At 45.4% G+C, this 7,155-nt stretch overlaps 1 protein-coding gene across 1 annotated transcript in view; it reads right to left on the bottom strand.

Moving 5' to 3' along the window:
- Nucleotides 1-7,155, bottom strand: part of LOC115895308 (putative uncharacterized protein CRYM-AS1) — a 147,118-nt gene that overhangs the window by 76,303 nt on the left and 63,660 nt on the right. The window lies entirely within an intron of this gene.

Here is a 7,155-nt window from a genome sequence, read left to right as displayed (position 1 = left end):
CAGCAGCTCCTGAATTATATCCTGTCCTCTTGAGCAACTGAGCATAAATATTCTCTTCTCTTACAGTTAGATGTTCCAGAACTGAGAGTTACTGGACCATCTAGGTCACATGTCTATTCCTGAGCCTAACATTGTGGCTGAAAGACATGGACTAGATGGGTCGAGATGGCTTATGCCTGTAATCCCAGCACTTTGGGAGGCTAAGGCAGGAGGATCGCTTGAGCCCAGGAGTTTGAGACCAGCCTGGGCAACATAGCAAGACCTCATCTCTTAAAGAGATGGAATACTCTGGCCAGACTCAAGCCTTCTACCTATTCTCAAACCATCACATTTTCCAGGGGAATCACATGCTCACCCTTGAGTCAGAAGTGCAATCTGCACATCTGCCCACATGAGCTGACGGAGGGAAGGTGTCTTACCAAAACGAGGACTGGATAGTTGAAAGGCAAAATCTACAGATATCCACTACAGTATCTGTGTTGAAAGGGCCATTAAAGATCATCTAGTCGATCTTCAACTTATGGACGGGGAAACTGAGGTGCAGAGATGCTTTCTCCAGGCCCCTGAATCACTAGAACTGTGTTATCCTTGTCCTGCCAAAGGCCCTGTTCAAACCCCACTCTGACACTAGCCTCACCCCACCCCTTTGCTTATTGCTACTCCAAGGCTGGTTTTCAGGTAAGTCAGCAGCAAAGCATGGTTGGCTCTGTTTTTCTGCCCATACTCCTCCTGGGAAGGACTCACGCTCCAGGTGGCTTAGCCAAAAGTTTATCATATTTGCCAGACTGTCTGGACAGGGATCTTTGTGCTGAAACAAAATGCCCACATGATCTGATTCCGCGTATCTCAAGTGACTATGGAGTCTTTCTGGGGAATCCTAATGGTCACCACCCTAAAGCATGTTTAGAGAAGAGCGTGGAATGATGAGAATATTCATATTTTTTTCTTTCATTCTTTTCACAAGAGCCCCTGTCATAACCCTGTGCTAGGATACTAAGATACAACAGAAAAGTAGTCCTTAGTCCCAGAGAACACAACCCCAAAGAGAAGACAGATGTTAAAAAAAAATTACAATAATTTGGTGTTACAGGAACATGGTTCAGGGTCCTTGCAGGAAATGCAGATGTTCCTTGACTTATGATACAGTCGTGTCCCAATAAATCCATCAAAAGTTGGAAATATGTGGCTGAGCACGGTGGCTCATGCCTGTAATCCCAGCACTTGGGGAGGCTGAGGTGGGTGGATCACCTGAGGTCGGGAGTCCTAGAACAGCCTGGGCAACATGGTGAAACCCTGTCTATACTAAAAGTACAAAACTTAGCTGGGTGTGGTGGTGTGCGCCTGTAGTCCCAGCTACACAGGAGGCTTAGGCAGGAGAATTGCTTGAACCCAGGAGGCAGCGGCTGCAGTGAGCCGAGATTATGCCAGTGCACTCCAGCCTGGGTGACAGAGCGAGACCCTGTCTCAAAAAAAGTTGGAAATGTGTCAAAAATGCATTTAAAACACCTACCAAACATGATAACTTAGGCTGGCCTACCTTAAATGTGCTCAGAACACTTACATTAGCCTACATTTGAGCAAAATCATCCGGTAACACAGTACACTGTTCACTAGCAATTGATTATCCTGGTGATCACGTGGCTGACTGGCAGCTGTGGCTTGCTGCCTCTGCCCAGCATACAGAGAGAGTATCTTACCAGTTTCCACTGAATGCATATCACTTTCACACCATCGTAAAGTCAAAAAATCTTAAGTTGAACCACTGTAAGTCAGGAACTGTCTGTAGATGCCACACTCAAAAGGCGCGATTGAAGAGAATAGAGACTGTTTAGGAAGAAGCACCCCAGGGTTAGCAACAGTAGGAAATCACTACCACTGCTAAGCTTGAAAGAGCGGTTAGTGAAACCCAGAAACAACTAGAACTGTAGCAGAGGGCTGCCAGATGGGAGAGGTGAGCTTAGATGAAGGCAGCTGCTGCCCTGAAAAGAAGAAACAGGTGGAATAAATGCCTCAATCTTTCTTCCACCTTCTGGTCTCTTGTTAGCAGCTCCCATTGGCCAAACCCAACCAGGATCCCAAGGGCAAAGGAGTCCTTTGATGCAGTCCAGAGCCCAACCACCTGGGACACAAAGTAGGGTGGAAAATAGTAGAGAGAAGTTCTGGAGAGGCAAACAAAGACAGCTTGCACAGCTAGGAAGTTACTCAACCCAGACTAGGGGCAGAGAGAGAGGGTATGTCTACCAATGAGGATGGCTATATGGAGGAAGACTTTTCCAGGGAGAAGGGTGATGGTGTGCTAAGGCACAGGCATATGAGAGGCGTGTATTCAGGAAATCTAGTATAGCTGAAATTAGGGGACAGGGAGAGGAATGGTGAGGATGGGACCAGAGGTTTGGAGGAGAGAATAGGGCTCTTTAACATGTGGGCCTCCTGTGTGGTGGTGAGAGTTTGAAAAGCAATGGGGCTGAGCCCGGTGGCTCATGCCTGTAATCTTAGGATTTTGGGAGGCCAAGGCGGGTGGATCATCTGAGGTCAGAGGTTCGAGACGAGCCTGACCAACATGGAGAAATACAACATTAACCAGGCTTGGTGGCACATGCCTGTAGTCCCAGCTACTCAGGAGGCTGAGGCAGGAGAATCGCTTGAACCCAGGAGGCCAAGGTTGTGGTGAGCTGAGATGGCACCATGGCACTCCAGCCTGGGCAACAGCAGCAAAACTCTGTCAAAAAAAAAAAAGAAAAGAAAAGAGGAAAAAGAAATAAAGAAAGAAAAATAGAAAAAGAAAAAAGAAAAGCAATAGGAAGGTAGAAAATGACAAGAGACTTGCATACTAAAAAAATTACATGACTCGGCCAGGCGCGGTGGCTTACGCCTGTAATGCCAGCACTTTGGGAGGCTGAGGCAGGTGGATCACGAGGTCAGGAGATCGAGACCATCCTGGCTAACACGGTGAAACCCCGTCTCTACTAAAAATAAAAAAAAAATTAGCTGGGCATGATGGCAGATGCCTGTAGTCCCAGCTACTCAAGAGGCTGAGGGAGGAGAACGGTGCGAACCCGGGAGGCGGACCTTGCAGTGAGCAGAGATCGTGCCACTGCACTCCAGCTTGGAAGACAGAGCAAGACTCCATCTCAAAAAAAAAAAAAAAAAAGAAAAAAAAAAGATTACATGACTCAACCAGCCTTGTGGAGAATGAAATAAGACAGATAAGTATACTTACAGCAATCTAGTGAGTGATGGTCGGGGGCAGGAACCAATAGGTCATCTTGCAAACATCAAAGAGGATTTAGCTCTGAGACATATTGAAAGGTTGAAAGGGCCTGGTGACCAATTGGGTGATGAAAAGAAGTATTGGGTTAAATTTTCCGTTTACGAAAAATGGAGATTTAGAGCTGCGTGTTTCAATGCAGCTGAAACAGAGCACGATCACTATTTGGGTCTGGATAACTCATTGTTATCCAGATGATAACAATGGTTATCATCTGTCCTGTACATTCTAGGATGTTTAGCACCCATTGTTTCTACTGACTGGATGTCAGTGGCACCACTGTTCCCCTATCATGGCCATCAAAAATGTCTCCAGATATTGCCAGATGTCCTCTAGGAGACACAGGGCAAAATCATCCAAGTTGAGAATTGCCAACTTGGAAGAAAATGGGTTCAGTCCTGGATACACTGCATCTGGAGTACTTGTGAGACGTGTGAGAAGAGATGTCAGGTAAGACTTGGGCTTATGGATTCGGTGCCCAAAGCAATGGTCTGGGCTGGTAACTTGGACTTAGGAATTATGAGCATTTAACTGACCTGTATTACACAATGGCCTGGAATATAAGCACAATACACATTTACCACACCATAACTCCTCAAACTCTCCTCTTAGTGAAATGCTCCCAACAGCTTTTCCTTCTTGTTGACTTTTATGTCAAGCTACATAGAGGTGAAAAAGAGGGGCCAGGTGGCTGGGGTGATCAGATATTATTGGATTGATCTATTCTGAGCATCTAGTTTAAGAGATGGAAGTTTGAGATCAGTGAGTACTTGAAGCTCGTCCTGGTTCATAATCCTCTTGTCTTTGTCTCTCATCAAGGCCTTTATATTGCTCTGGCATCTTCTCTTAGGCCCCTGTAGTTGGTATTTAGTTTGAAAGATCTGGAATTCTTAGAACATTGATAACCTCTTATAACATGGTATAAACCTTTTTTTTTTCTTTTTTTTTTTTTTTGAGATGGAGTCTCGTTCTGCCACCCGGGCTGGAGTGCAGTGGCCGGATCTCAGCTCACTTCAGCTCACTGCAAGCTCCGCCTCCCGGGTTCACGCCATTCTCCTGCCTCAGCCTCCCGAGTAGCTGGGACTACAGGCGCCCGCCACCACGCCCAGCTAGTTTTTTGTATTTTTTAGTAGAGACGGGGTTTCACCATGTTAGCCAGGATAGTCTTGATCTCCTGACCTCGTGATCCACCTGTCTCGGCCTCCCAAAGTGCTGGGATTACAGGCTTGAGCCACCGCGCCCGGCCACCTTTTTTATTATATAGCAATACTCTGTGATGGAGAGACTATATCCTTGATGCTGAGAACTTTGGAGAACCCTCACCTATTAATTCTGTCAATCATAAAAGAAAAGAACCTCCAAGAAGAGCATAAAGGTACCTGATGAGACCCCTAGGGACAAACATCTCCTAAAAAGGGATGAGAGTCAATGTTCAAGTTCATTTCTACTAACCCGAGTGATGGCTCTCTTGCTATGATGTAGTTAGGGCAGGACGGGGAGCAAGTATCTCATTAGGCAGATTCCGGACAATAGGTGAAGCGGAGATTCTGGCATCTATGATGATGAAATATAACAGTGGCAGGCTCAGACTACAAACTTTTCTGGCGCTTTCTATTTGCCAACTGCTTCTGTGCACATTAATGAAGGCAAGCAAAACTTCAGTTTATTCCACAAGATATGGTATTTGTAAACAATCATCCCCTAATGCAACATATTTATTCAATGGCTAACAAGCTTTCTGAATATATTCATTGAGGAAGAATAAGCCAATTGTTCATCAGATTTGAGCATTTGTATCCTCCCCTAAACTTGAATCCTCCATGATGCCTCTTGAAGTAACCCAAACAGATGTGCATCAGAAAGCAAGCTGAAGATAAACAGCTGTTTCTGTATTATATCCAGAAGCAACAGTAAATTCCACTGGATGTAAGTCAGGCTGTGGAGATCTAATGGAGCTTAGCTATTCAGTGGGGTTTCAGTTTGAATTTGGGATTGCCACGAAAAAAATGTCAGCAGCAGCGTTGTCCATTTCTTTCTTTTTTTTTTTTTTTGAGATGGTGTCTCACTCTTGTCGCCCAGGCTGGAGTACAGTGGTGTGATCTCAACTCACTGCAACTTCCACCTCTTGGGTTCAAGCGATTCTCTTGACTCAGCCTCCCGAGTAGCTGGGATTACAGGCATACGCCACCACGCGCGGCTAATTTTTGTATTTTTAGTAGAGATGGGTTTCCGCCATTTTGGTCAGGCTGGTCTTGAAATCCTGACCTCAAGTGATCTGCCTGCCTGGGCCTCCCAAAGTGCTGGGATTACAGGAGTGAGCCAAGTGTTGTCAGTTTCTATCGCGGAAGCTACAGGTATTCAGATATGCAGCAGTGGTGACAAACAACAGTAAATAAAACGTGTACATAATAAGTATGAAAATGTGAAATTTCCTTTTACAATCAAATCTTCCCTCCAAAGAACTTAGTTGTCGTTTTTTTTTTTTTTCCTTAAGTTTCAGTAGGTGTTTAACTTTAAAAAACTCATCAGTTGCAGTTGGCCAGACTTTTTTTTCTGTATTTTTCTTGGTCTCCTCCCTGCCCCTCTTACTTAGGACTGTATTATTCTGCTAGGACTGCCGTAACAAAATGCCACAGACTGGGTGGCTTCAACAACAGAAGTTTATCAACAGAAGTTTATTTTTTCACACCTTTGGAGGCTGGAAGTCCAAGATCAAGGTGTTGGCAGGGTTAGTTTCTCCTGAGGCCCCTCTCCTCGGCTTGCAGATGGCTGCCTTCTCACGTGGCCTCACTGTGTCCCTTCCACCTACGTGTCTCTTCCTCTTCTTAGGACACCAGTCCTAGGCTGGGTGCTGTGGCTCGCGCCTGTAATCCCAGCGCTCTGGGAGGCCGAGGCAGGTGGATCACCTGAGGTCAGGAGTTCAAGACCAGCCTGGCCAACATGGTGAAACCCTGTCTCTACTAAAAATACAAAAAATTAGCCAGGCGTGGTGGTACACACCTGTAATCCCAGCTACTCAGGAGGCTAAGGCATGAAAATTGCTTGAACTTGGGAGGCAGAGGTTGCAGTGAGCTGAGATCATGCCACTGTACTCCAGCATGGGTGACAGAGCAAGGCTCCATCTCAAAAAAAAAAAAAAAAAAAGGAGAAAAGGACACTAGTCCTATAGGATTAGGGTCCCATTCTTATGACTTCATTTAACCTTAATCACTTCTTTAAAGGCCTTATTTCCAAATACAGTCACATTAGCGGTTAGAGCGCCAACACACGAATTTGACACAAGTCAGTCAACAACAGGTACCATCTGTATTCTATTTCTTTCTTCACTCTCCCCACCGCCACTCTGTCTCTATTCTCAGGCAGGAGTATTATAGATGCATTTCCATTACTTGTAAACATGTACACATTTGTTAAAGGGTTAGATGCATTTAAGTTGGGCATCAAGCCTCAGGCCAGGAAAGAACTTTAGTCTCTACCACTAGGCAAAGTCATAGAGCTCAGGAGAGAAAAAGAGTTAGAATTCCCAGGTTATACGGATCAGAAAGCAAGCAGCAGGATAATGAGATGAGATTATAATTTTAAATCCAGAGATAGAAAAGTAAAGGAAGTTTCTTTCATTTTCCTGTCATGCATATGACCCTTTCTTTATTCAAAAGTATCAAAAAGATAGGCTGGGTATGGTGGTTCACACCTGCAATCCCAATGCTTTAGGAGGCTGAGGTGGGAGGACTGCTTGAGGTCAGGAGTTTGAGACCAGGCTGGGCAATGTGGTAAGACCCCACCTCTACTAAAACATACAAAATAAGCCAGGTGTGGGGGTGTGCACCTGTAGTCCCAGCTACTTGAAAGGCTGAGGTGGGAGGAGATCACTTGAGCCCAGGAGGTTG

This window comes from Rhinopithecus roxellana, chromosome 20 (assembly GCF_007565055.1).
Source record: "Rhinopithecus roxellana isolate Shanxi Qingling chromosome 20, ASM756505v1, whole genome shotgun sequence".
Taxonomy (NCBI): Eukaryota; Metazoa; Chordata; class Mammalia; order Primates; family Cercopithecidae; genus Rhinopithecus; species Rhinopithecus roxellana.
The sequence above is the reverse complement of the archived record's forward strand: the minus strand, read 5'-3'. Positions and strand labels throughout refer to the sequence as shown.